Below are 10,486 nucleotides of genomic sequence, written 5' to 3' on the forward strand. Positions count from 1 at the left end.
TTTTCTGCTAAACTCCTTTCCCAGTCCACTCCAGTCAACTCTGCATTCATTCCATTGTAATTTATTTAAGTTTAGCACAGTTGTTTCTGACCCAAGTTTCTCATTCTCAAACTGAATGCTAAATTCTACAATGTTATGGTCACTGTTTCCTAGGGGATCTTTTACTCTGAGATCATTTATTAAACCTGCCTCATTACACATTACCAGATCCAAAGTAGCCTGATCCCTGGTTGGATCCACAACATGTTGTCCTAGGAAACTGACCCAAATGCACTCTATGAATTCTTGCTCTGCCAATTTGATTTTCCCAGTGTACATGAAGATTAAAGGGACCCATGATTAATGTACTGCCTTTTTTACATGCCCTCATTATATCCTTCCTGATTTATTGTATGTCCTACAGTTTGGCTACCTTTAGGGGGGCCTATAGAGCACTCCCACCAGTGTCTTCTTCCCCTTGTTATTTAACAGGATAAAATTTTTGGTTATGGTTTGGTATTTTAGCTATTACGCAAAGGTCTATTGGTTCATTTACATTTTAAAAAAATCTTTAATAGTTTTGAACTCACATCTGTCTTCTTTCTAATAGATTGGTGATTTTGGTTGCAGCTTAGCTGTATGATCTATTCCAAATTCCATCAGGCAGTGCTGAACATTCTCCAGAAAATAGAATGCAGAGGAGGAAGGCTATTTAATCCACCTTAACTCATCTTTTCAAAAATACCAGAGTATCCAACTCTTTCAGAAACAATTATCAATAAGACATTAACTTGGTCTGCAGTTGTCAGTTACTGGGAGTGAAATGCTGACTGGTACTGGTATGTCTGCAAGCTGTAAATAGAAGGTACCTCAGCACTTTTGTTATCTGAAATTCTTGATAGCTCCAGGACAGATAAAGCAGACAGTGCTTTGAGATCAAGCTCTACTGGAATCTGGTCCACGCTTATTTTCATGCTTAGGTTCCTCTTAAAAATAAGTTCTGTTATTTATTCAATATATTAAAATAGAGAATTTGCATTTGTACAGTACCTTATCATAACAACCAGAAACTTTTCAAAGAAATTCAGATACAATGAATTACAATGAGCTGTGATGATGTCAGCAAATATGACAGTTATATCGCGAGCCTTAAGCCTTCGTAAATCATGATATATGTTAATGCACCATTCTTCTGTTCCAGTACCTGGAATCATAATCAGTCCAGTTGTAGAAAATTCTCCCCAACAATAATAGTACTTCACAAATATGTTTATTTATTTTTGTCCCATTACATTCTAAATCATATTTCATAATGATTTGTTTCCAGGTAACCAGTAATGTTATTATACACCATTCAACTGAATTTCAGTGCTTCCCTTTTAAAAAGGAGCTTTTTAGTCAAAGCTACAGGAATGTATTGTTGATTTGAACATCAAGTATTGAGAGATTTTCAGCTTTCATTTGCTTCATTTACATTTGTTGATTCCCTTTGTAACTCTTTTGAGTACAAACATGTTTCCATCTGTTCCTATTCAGATGAAGTTACATTGTTTCATAGTTTGCCATTGTGAGATTTGAACTCTTGATAATCTTTTAAATGAAAACCAAATCAACAAAATTGGGATAAATCAGGCACAGCCCCTAATTCAGGTCAGCTAGAAAAAACCAAGAACAAAGTTTAAAGGAAACTTACAAACTTTAAATCAAAATGTGTTTAAAGGGGTCAACAAAACACCCCAGTCCCCGCGGTGCCCACTGAGCATGGAAGGCCTCGAGAGTGCCAGCAGACACCGCGTGCTCTCTCTCCAGGGACATCTGGCAGCGAACGTAGCCGCGGAAGAGGGACAAACAATCAGGCGGGACTCCCCCGATCGCCCGCTGCCTGGACCTGTTAATGGCCAACTTGGCCAGGCCCAGGAGTAGGTTCACGAGGAGGTCCTCCTCCTTCCCGACCCCCTTCCGCACCGGGTGCCCATAGATCAGGAGCGTGGGGCTGAAGTGCAAACAAAACATCAATAAAAGGTTTTTCAAATAACTAAAAAGGGAGTACAGCCTACAACACCCTATGTATACATGGTCCACGGACTCCACAAGACCGCAAAAAGGGCACGTGTCCTGAGAGTCCGTGAACCTATGCATCCTCTTATTATAGGGTACTGCTGCATGCAACACCCTCCAACCCAGGTCCCCGATAGAAAGGGGGAGGACACCTCCATAGAGGGCCTCCCATCGGGGGCCTCCGCCGCCGAATGGCAACAAGGCACTCCAGGGCGTGTCCGGGTGACGGACAAGGGCGAGAAAATGGAAGGTGTGCAGCAGCAGTCTGTACAAAAAGCCCCTCTTTGCCGTGCCAAAAGGCACGGAGGGCAGGTCCCCGAGGCGACTCATTTTGCGGGGCACCAGCACCCGAGGGAGGATTCGGGGCTTGGGGCCAGTGTGGAATTCTGTCCGAACAGGGGAACGTTCAGACAGAAGACCACCGCGCACCTGGGCCACCTCAAGACCCAAAATAACATCGGGTCCGAGCACGACCGTTCTCAGGTCTTGGATGGCATCGGCTGCGACCTGGACACACACAGACGCGCGTCGCGCCAACTCCTGCGGGAGCATCCAGCCCAGTCCTCCGCCACCCAGCACGTCCCCGATCCTGGTCACCCCTGCGGCCACAGCCCTCCTCTCCGCCAACCACTGAAAAGGACGGACGGGCATATATAACAGCTGTAGGAGGTGGTCTGAGAACAGACGACTCACACAGTTGTAACTCTTTCGAGTACAAACACATTTCCATCTGTTCCTATTCAGATGAAGTTACATTGTTTGCTATTGTGAAATTTGAACTCTTGGTCTTGGGGTTACAAGCCCAGTACCATAACCACTTGGCTATTTAGGCCAAAACTTGATTCCCTTTGTATTATCCCAATTAGTCAGCACTTGTTAATTTACTCCTCTGAGGAGCTGAATATCACACAGCTGTGGTGCTCGCTTCGGCAGCACATATATTAAAATTGGAACGATACAGAGAAGATTAGCACGGCCCCTGTGCAAGGATGACACGCAAATTCGTGAAGCATTCCATATTTTAGGGGCAAAACCCCGGGACTAGACGGGCTGACCGTGGAGTTCTTCAGGGCGTTCTGGGACGTCTTGGGGAGCGACTTCGCGGGGGTCCTGGGGTAGAGCATTGCTACCGGGGAGATGCCCCTTTCGTGGCGCAGGGCCGTGATTGCCCTGCTGCCGAAGAAGGGGGATCTCCTCCTTCTTAAAAACTGGCGCCCGGTCTCCCTCCTCAGCACGGACCACAAAATCTTCGCCCGAGCCATGTCTTCTCGGCTTGGCACCGTGCTGGACCACATGATCCACCCTGACCAGTCCTACACCGTCCCGGACCGAACTATTTATGATAACATCCATCTGGTCCGGGACATCATCCACCATTCCCAGAGGGCTGGTCTGTTGAGCGCCTTCCTGTCTCTCGATCAGGAGAAGGTGTTCGACAGGGTGGATCACGGATACTTACTCGGAACTCTGCGAGCGTTCGGGTTCGGGACGCATTTTGTCGCCCAGATCCGACTTCTGTACACCGCCGCGGAGTGTCTAGTGAAAGTTAATGGGTCCCTGACGGCGCCCCTTCGCTTTGGGAGAGGGGTACGTCAGGGCTGCCCCCTGTCTGGCCAGTTGTATTCTATTTGCGTGGAGCCTTTCTTGCGCCTCTTGCGGAGGAGGTTGTCGGGATTGGTTCTGCGTGGGCCGGGCATCGGGGTGGTCCTTTCGGCTTACGCCGATGACGTGCTCCTTATGTTTAGTGACCCGGCTGACCTGTGGAGGATGCGCGCGTGCCAGGAGGTCTACTCTGCTGCTTCTTCTGCCAGGATCAACTGGGAAAAATGTTCTGGACTCCTGGTCGGTCAGTGGCAAATAGATCCCCTACCCGAGGAGCTCAGGCCTTTCACCTGGAGCAGGACCAGCCTCCTCTACCTGGGGGTCCATCTCTGCCCCGCTGAGGAATCCTGGCCGGCGAACTGGCAGGAACTGGAGACGAAAGTCACCGCTCGCCTGCGGCGCTGGACAGGACTGCTCCGAGTGCTATCTTACCGGGGTCGAGTTCTGGTCATAAACCAGCTGATCGCCACCATGTTGTGGTATCGACTGGTCACTTTGACCCCTCCCCCGGACTTTGTCACAAGAATCCAGAAATTGTTAGTCGACTTCTTCTGGGACAAAAGATTGCACTGGGTCGCTGCTGAAGTTCTGAGTCTCCCGCTTAGGGAGGGTGGTCAGGCGCTAGTGTGCCTACGCACACAGGTGGCGACTTTCCGCCCTCAGACCCTGCAGCGATACCTCTACGTCGAGCCTCCTCCTAGATGGTGTGCCCTGATGACATATTTCTTCCGTCAGGTGCACGGCCTGAATTATGACGTGCAGCTCCTGTTTATAGAACAGCTGGGCCTCGGTGGCTCCTTGCAGGCGTTGCCCGTCTTTTACCACGACCTGATCAAAGTCTGGAAAGTGGTCGCCTCGCGACGCAGCTCTCCCCCATCAGGAGTAGCGACTATTGTCAGAGAGCCGCTGCTCAGGAATCCGCCCCTCCGTCCTTTTCAGTGGTTGGCGGAGAGGAGGGCAGTGGCCGCAGGGGTGACCAGGATCGGGGACGTGCTGGGTGGCGGAGGACTGGGCTGGATGCTCCCGCAGGAGTTGGCGTGACGCGTGTCTGTGAGTGTCCAGGTCGCAGCCGATGCCATCCAAGACCTGAGAACGGTTGTGCTCAGACCCGATGTTATTTGGGTCTTGAGGTGGCCCAGGTGCGCGGTGGTCTTCCATCTGAACGTTCCCCTGTTCGGACAGAATTCCACATTGGCCCCAAGCCCCGAACCCTCCCTCGGGTGCTGGTGCCCCGCAATATGAGCCGCCTGGGGGACATGCCCTCCGTGCCTTTTGGCACGGCAAAGAGGGGCTTTTTGTACAGACTGCTGCTGCACACCTTCCATTTTCTCGCCCTTGTCCGTCACCCGGACACGCCCTGGAGTGCCTTGTTGCTGTCCGGTGGCGGAGGCCCCGATGGGAGGCCCTCTACGGAGGTGTCCTCCCCCTTTCTATCGGGGACCTGGGTTGGAGGGTGTTGCATGCAGCAGTCCCCTATAATAAGAGGATGCATAGGTTCACGGACTCTCAGGACACGTGCCCTTTTTGCGGTCTTGTGGAGTCCGTGGACCATGTATACATAGGGTGTTGTAGGCTGTACTCCCTTTTTAGTTATTTGAAAAACCTTTTATTGATGTTTTGTTTGCACTTCAGCGCCACGCTCCTGATCTATGGGCACCCGGTGCGGAAGGGGGTCGGGAAGGAGGAGGACCTCCTCGTGAACCTACTCCTGGGCCTGGCCAAGTTGGCCATTAACAGGTCCAGGCAGCGGGCGATCGACGGGGGAGTCCCACCCGATTGTTTGTCCCTCTTCCGCGGCTACGTTCGCTGCCGGATGTCCCTGGAGAGGGAGCACGCGTTGTCTGCTGACACTCTCGAGGCCTTCCGTGCTCGGTGGGCACCGCGGGGACTGGGGTGTTTTGCTGACCCCTTTAATCACATTTTGATTTAAAGTTTGTAAGTTTCCTTTAAACTTTGTTCTTGGTTTTTCCAGCTGACCTGGATTAGGGGCTGTGCCTGATTTATCCCAATTTTGTTGATTTGGTTTTCATTTAAAAGATTATCACACAGCTGTGACTGTGGTAGTCATATTACAAGAAGCTCCCTCCAAGTAGGAGATAATGAATTACATTAATCATTAGCAGCAAAAATCCCATCTCAAGAAATATCCATTAATTAAATAAATTGGTTAATACTTTTACAGCTGGAACATTTTTATTGTTGTAACATAAAGCAAGGAGAAACATTTCCCTTCCAACATTTCAGCTGATTTTAATGTGTCTCCATTTACTCCTTAGTGCTCTTCAAATCAGTCAACAAATTGGAGGAAACGAACAAATTATTAGACTTAATTTAGCTTCCTGTGGTAAGTGAACCAGCTGTTTATTACACTTGTACTTACCTACAAACTTTCTATAGAGTTTTGCAATGGAAAGTACTATAAATGAGAAAGCTGAAAAGTGCAACTAAATGATGTTCAACATGGAGTAGCATTGATTAACCGGTTATAGGGAGTGGTAGGTGGCAAACATCTGGAACCTGTGTGAACAAGGAAGCAATTGTGTATCATTTTAACCGATCAGATTGGAGAATCATTAGTGAGTATTGGAGGGTCTGAACCAGGAGGTGTCAGGTAGAATATTGAATGCAATGTCAAATCAGATATAAAAAGTGAAATAAAAGGAGAGGAAGAAAGAGAGAGAGACAAAAGAGCAGAAGATAAATTTTAAAACAATTAAATCTCCAACAATAATTAAAATCTTAAGAAATGAGACTTCATCCTTGTAAAAGTTAATTTTCAATGGCAGAGAGAGATAGTTAGACAGTAATTAAGACTTAACATGCTACCAAAAGGATACTTACACTGGAATGGAGGATCCCTAACTTTTTTTGGCAAGTTTAGTTCCTATTTCTGAGCTAAGTCCAGCAACTTCACAGAAACTATATTTGAACAGTGAGCCAGACAGTGAGATACCATTATCGTGCACATTTCGGAGGAATAGTGCCTCTCAGACAGTAAGTTTCATATTTCTATGTTTAACTGCACAAGTCCAGTTGCTGACCAACCAGGGAGTAAAGTAAAGCTCTCACTTCACGTTCAAAGTTTGCACTGTGGTTGCACATGCATACTTTCTTTCTCTGCTCAGGGTTTCAGAGTCTTCTTGTTTTGCAGTACTGCTCACTCAAAACTGCGAGCAAAGATAACAACATAGGATTTCAACCTTTGAGAAAAATGCAATAACATTTACAAACTGTGGCTAAGTGTCATGTGAACAGATATCACAGAGCTGGCAGACCTAGATTGAAAGTGAACTTCCCCACTAGCATGGTGTTCTGATGGATAGCCTTCAGCCCAAAAGTTGGCCCATCTCTCCTCCACTCCCCCATCCCCATTCCCATGCCTACCCCCTCTAAAATGGCTGGCACATGCATCACATATTGCTAGCATTTGCTATTGAAGAGAAAATGTAAACTTTTATGAAGTTATGCTCAATATTAAGCTAAGGGCTACATAGAAAGTGAAGAAGGTGCAGTTCATTAAGCTTTCCTGGCACTTCAAGGTCAAAGACAGGGAAGTCAGAGTGAGAGTAGGGATTGAAGTGTTAAGAGGCAGCGATAAACAGTAGCAAATGTGACCACGAGATCTCTCAGGAAACAAATTTGTGTTGCTTGTAAGTCAAATCACAAGTGGTTGGGAATATAGCAAAATAAAGGACTGGAAAAGATGAATACTTGGGAATAATTCCAAGGGAACTAACTCATCCATGGCTTTAATTAACATCAGAAATCATGAAAAGAACATTGCTCCAGCCTAGTAGTGGAAAAAAAAATAGTTTCAGATGCTAGAAATGACACCTGGTTTACTAATGGAGTGATTTGTGGTGGGCGTAATCAGGAAGCTTTGTCACCTAAGGAGGAGTTGAGATGCCTCTGCAGTCCATTTGTTCAGCCCAAAACTTATTTTTTCAAATATCTACCTGATTTTTCTTCTCTATTTGTTTGCTACTCTAACCTGCCCTAGGAGTCCTCAACATCGACTCAGCACCCCATGAAGTCTAATGGCATTAGGCCAAACATGGACAAGGAAACCTCCTGCTAATTACCACGTACCGCTCCCTCAGCTGATGAATCAATGTTGAACACCACTTGGAGGAAGCACTGAGGGTGACAAGTGTGCAGAATGTACCCTGGGTCGGGGCTTTCAATGTCCATCACCAAGAATGGCTTGGTAGCACCACGACTGACTGAGCTGGCCAAGTCCTAAAGGACAAAGCTGCTAGACTGGGTCTGCGGCAGGTGGTGAGGGAACCAACAAGAGGGAAAAACACATTTGACCTCATCCTCACCAACCTGCCTGCTGCAGATGCATCTGTCCATGACGGTATTGGTAGGAGTGACCATCGCACAGTCGTTGTGGAGATGAAGCCCCACCATCACATTGAGGATATCCTTCATCATGTTGTGTGGCAAGTGATAGACAGAGCTAAGTGATCCCACAACCAATGGATCATACCTAAGCTCTGCAGTTCCGCCACATCCAGTCGTGAATGGTGGACAATTAAACAGCTCACTGGAGGAGGAGGCTCCACAAATATCCCCATCCTCAATGATGGTGGAGCCCAGCACATCAGTGCAAAAGATAAGGCTGAAGCATTTGCTACAATCTTCAGCCAGAAGTGCCGAGTGGATGATCCATCTCAGCCTGCTCCAGAAGTCCCCAGCATCACAGATGTCAGTCTTCAGCCAGTTCAATTCACTCCACGTGGTATCAAGAAACGGCTGAAGGCTCTGGGCCCTGACAATATTCTGGCAATAGTACTGAAGACTTGTGCTCCAGAACTTGCTGCACGCCATAGCTAAGATGTTCCAGTACGGCTACAACACTGGCATCTACCCGCAATGTGGAAAATTGCCCAGGTATGTCCTGTGCGCAAAATGCACAAATCCAACCCGGCCAATTACTGCCCCATCAGTCTACTCTCCATCATCAGTTAAATAATGGAAGGGGTCACTAACAGCGCTATCAAGCGACACGTGTTTGGCAATAACCTGTTCATTGACGCCCAGTTTGTATTCTGCCTGGGCCACTCGACTCCTGACCTCATTACAGCCTTGGTTCAAACATGGACAAAAGAGCTGAACTCCAGAGGTAATGTGAGAGTGACAGCTCTTGACCTCAAGGCTGCACATGACCGAGTGTGGCATCAAGGAGTCCTAGCAAAACTGGAGTCAATGGGAATCAGGGGGAAAACTGTCTGCTGGTTGGAGTCATACCTAGCACAAAGGAAGATGGTTGTGCTTGTTGGAGGTCGGTCATCTCAGTTCCCGGGCATCACTGCAGGAGTTCCTCAGGGTAGTGCCCTCGGCCCAACCATCTTCAGCTGCTTCACCAACGACCTTCCTTCCATCATAAGGTCAGAAGTAGGGATGCTTGCAGAAAGCTCAACATCATTCGCAACTCCTCAGGTACTGAAGCAGTCTGTGTCAAATGCAGCAAGACCTGGACAATATCCAGGCTTGGGCTGACAAGTGGCAAGTAACATTTGAGCCACACAAGTGTCAGGTAATGAGCATCTCCGACAAGAGAGAATCCATGGCCTCTTGATGTTCAATGGCATTACCATCATTGAATCCCCCACTATCAACATCCTGGGGGTTACCATCGACCAAAAACTGAAGTGGACTAGCCATATAAATACTGTTGCTACAAGAGCAGGTCAGAGGCTAGGAATCGTGTGATGAGTAACTCACCTCCTTACTCTCCAAAGCCTGTCCACCATCTATAAGGCACAAGCCAGGAGTTTGATGGAATATTCCCCATTTGCCTGGATGAGTGCAAATTCCACAACACTTAAGAAGCTTTACACTGTCCAGGACAAAGCAGCCTGCTTGACTGGCACCACATCCACAAACATTCACTCCCTCCACCACGAACGCACAGTAGCAGCAGTGTGTACCATCTACAAGATGCATTGCAGCAATTCACCAGGGCTCCTTAGACAGCACCTTCCAAACCCACGTCCACTACCATCTAGAAGGACAAGGGCAGCAGACAGATGGGAACACCACCACCTGCAAGTTCCCCTCCAAGTCACTCACCATCCTAACTTGGAAATACATCGCCGTTCCATCATTGTCATTAGGTCAAAACCCTGGAACTCCCTTCCTAACAGCACTGTGGGTGTACCTACATGACATGGACTGCAGTAGTTCAAGAAGGCAGCTCACCACCATCACCTTTCAAGGGCAACTAGGGATGGGCAATAAATGCTGGCCTAGCCAGCAAAGCCCATGAATGAATAAAAAAAATTGGTAGATGAGCTCCTGGACAGCTGTTTCGATGCAGTTTGCCAGATTGGCCTAAGGCTTGGGCCAGACCAACCACCAGCAAAGATCAATTGCAAGGCAATCACAAAAAGTAAGGGGTCCCAGGATGACTGCAGCCCAGGCTATCCTGCTTGTCGACAAAAATAATTCAGCAGTTATCTTTGGTGGGCTTCTTTGTTTCGTGGAGCTGGGCAGAATGTGCACAGAGCAGGCTCAAATCAATGCTGGCCTAAAATGGTCCTATTTATCTCATAATACCTCAAATTCAATATTGAAAGAGACTGTAATCTGAAACAGGAGGTGTGTTTAGACCCCTGGCATTAGACCCTTTCAAAATGGAACTGGCAGCATCACTGGAGCTAATAGGGTGCCTGATCCTGCCTTGTGGCTGATTAACATGCAGAAAAGGCTGTGCCAATCAGCACTATTGGTGCATATATAAACTGTATCTGATTACCAAATACATTTTCTGCTCCAGTGGTGGAGAGAGAAGTTATGATCTCTGACCCCATCTGAACCTTCCATATCTTATTTCTAAGAA

The 10,486-nt window shown here is 47.5% G+C and overlaps 1 non-coding gene across 1 annotated transcript; it reads left to right on the forward strand.

The window, feature by feature from the left end:
* The first annotated feature begins 2,954 nt into the window (after positions 1–2,954).
* LOC121293455 lies at positions 2,955–3,061 on the forward strand. The gene has a single exon (XR_005946533.1). It is a non-coding gene; the product is annotated as a U6 spliceosomal RNA (small nuclear RNA).
* The last annotated feature ends 7,425 nt before the right edge of the window (positions 3,062–10,486 follow it).

The sequence above is a fragment of the Carcharodon carcharias genome, chromosome 21 (genome assembly GCF_017639515.1).
Source record: "Carcharodon carcharias isolate sCarCar2 chromosome 21, sCarCar2.pri, whole genome shotgun sequence".
Taxonomy (NCBI): domain Eukaryota; kingdom Metazoa; phylum Chordata; class Chondrichthyes; order Lamniformes; family Lamnidae; genus Carcharodon; species Carcharodon carcharias.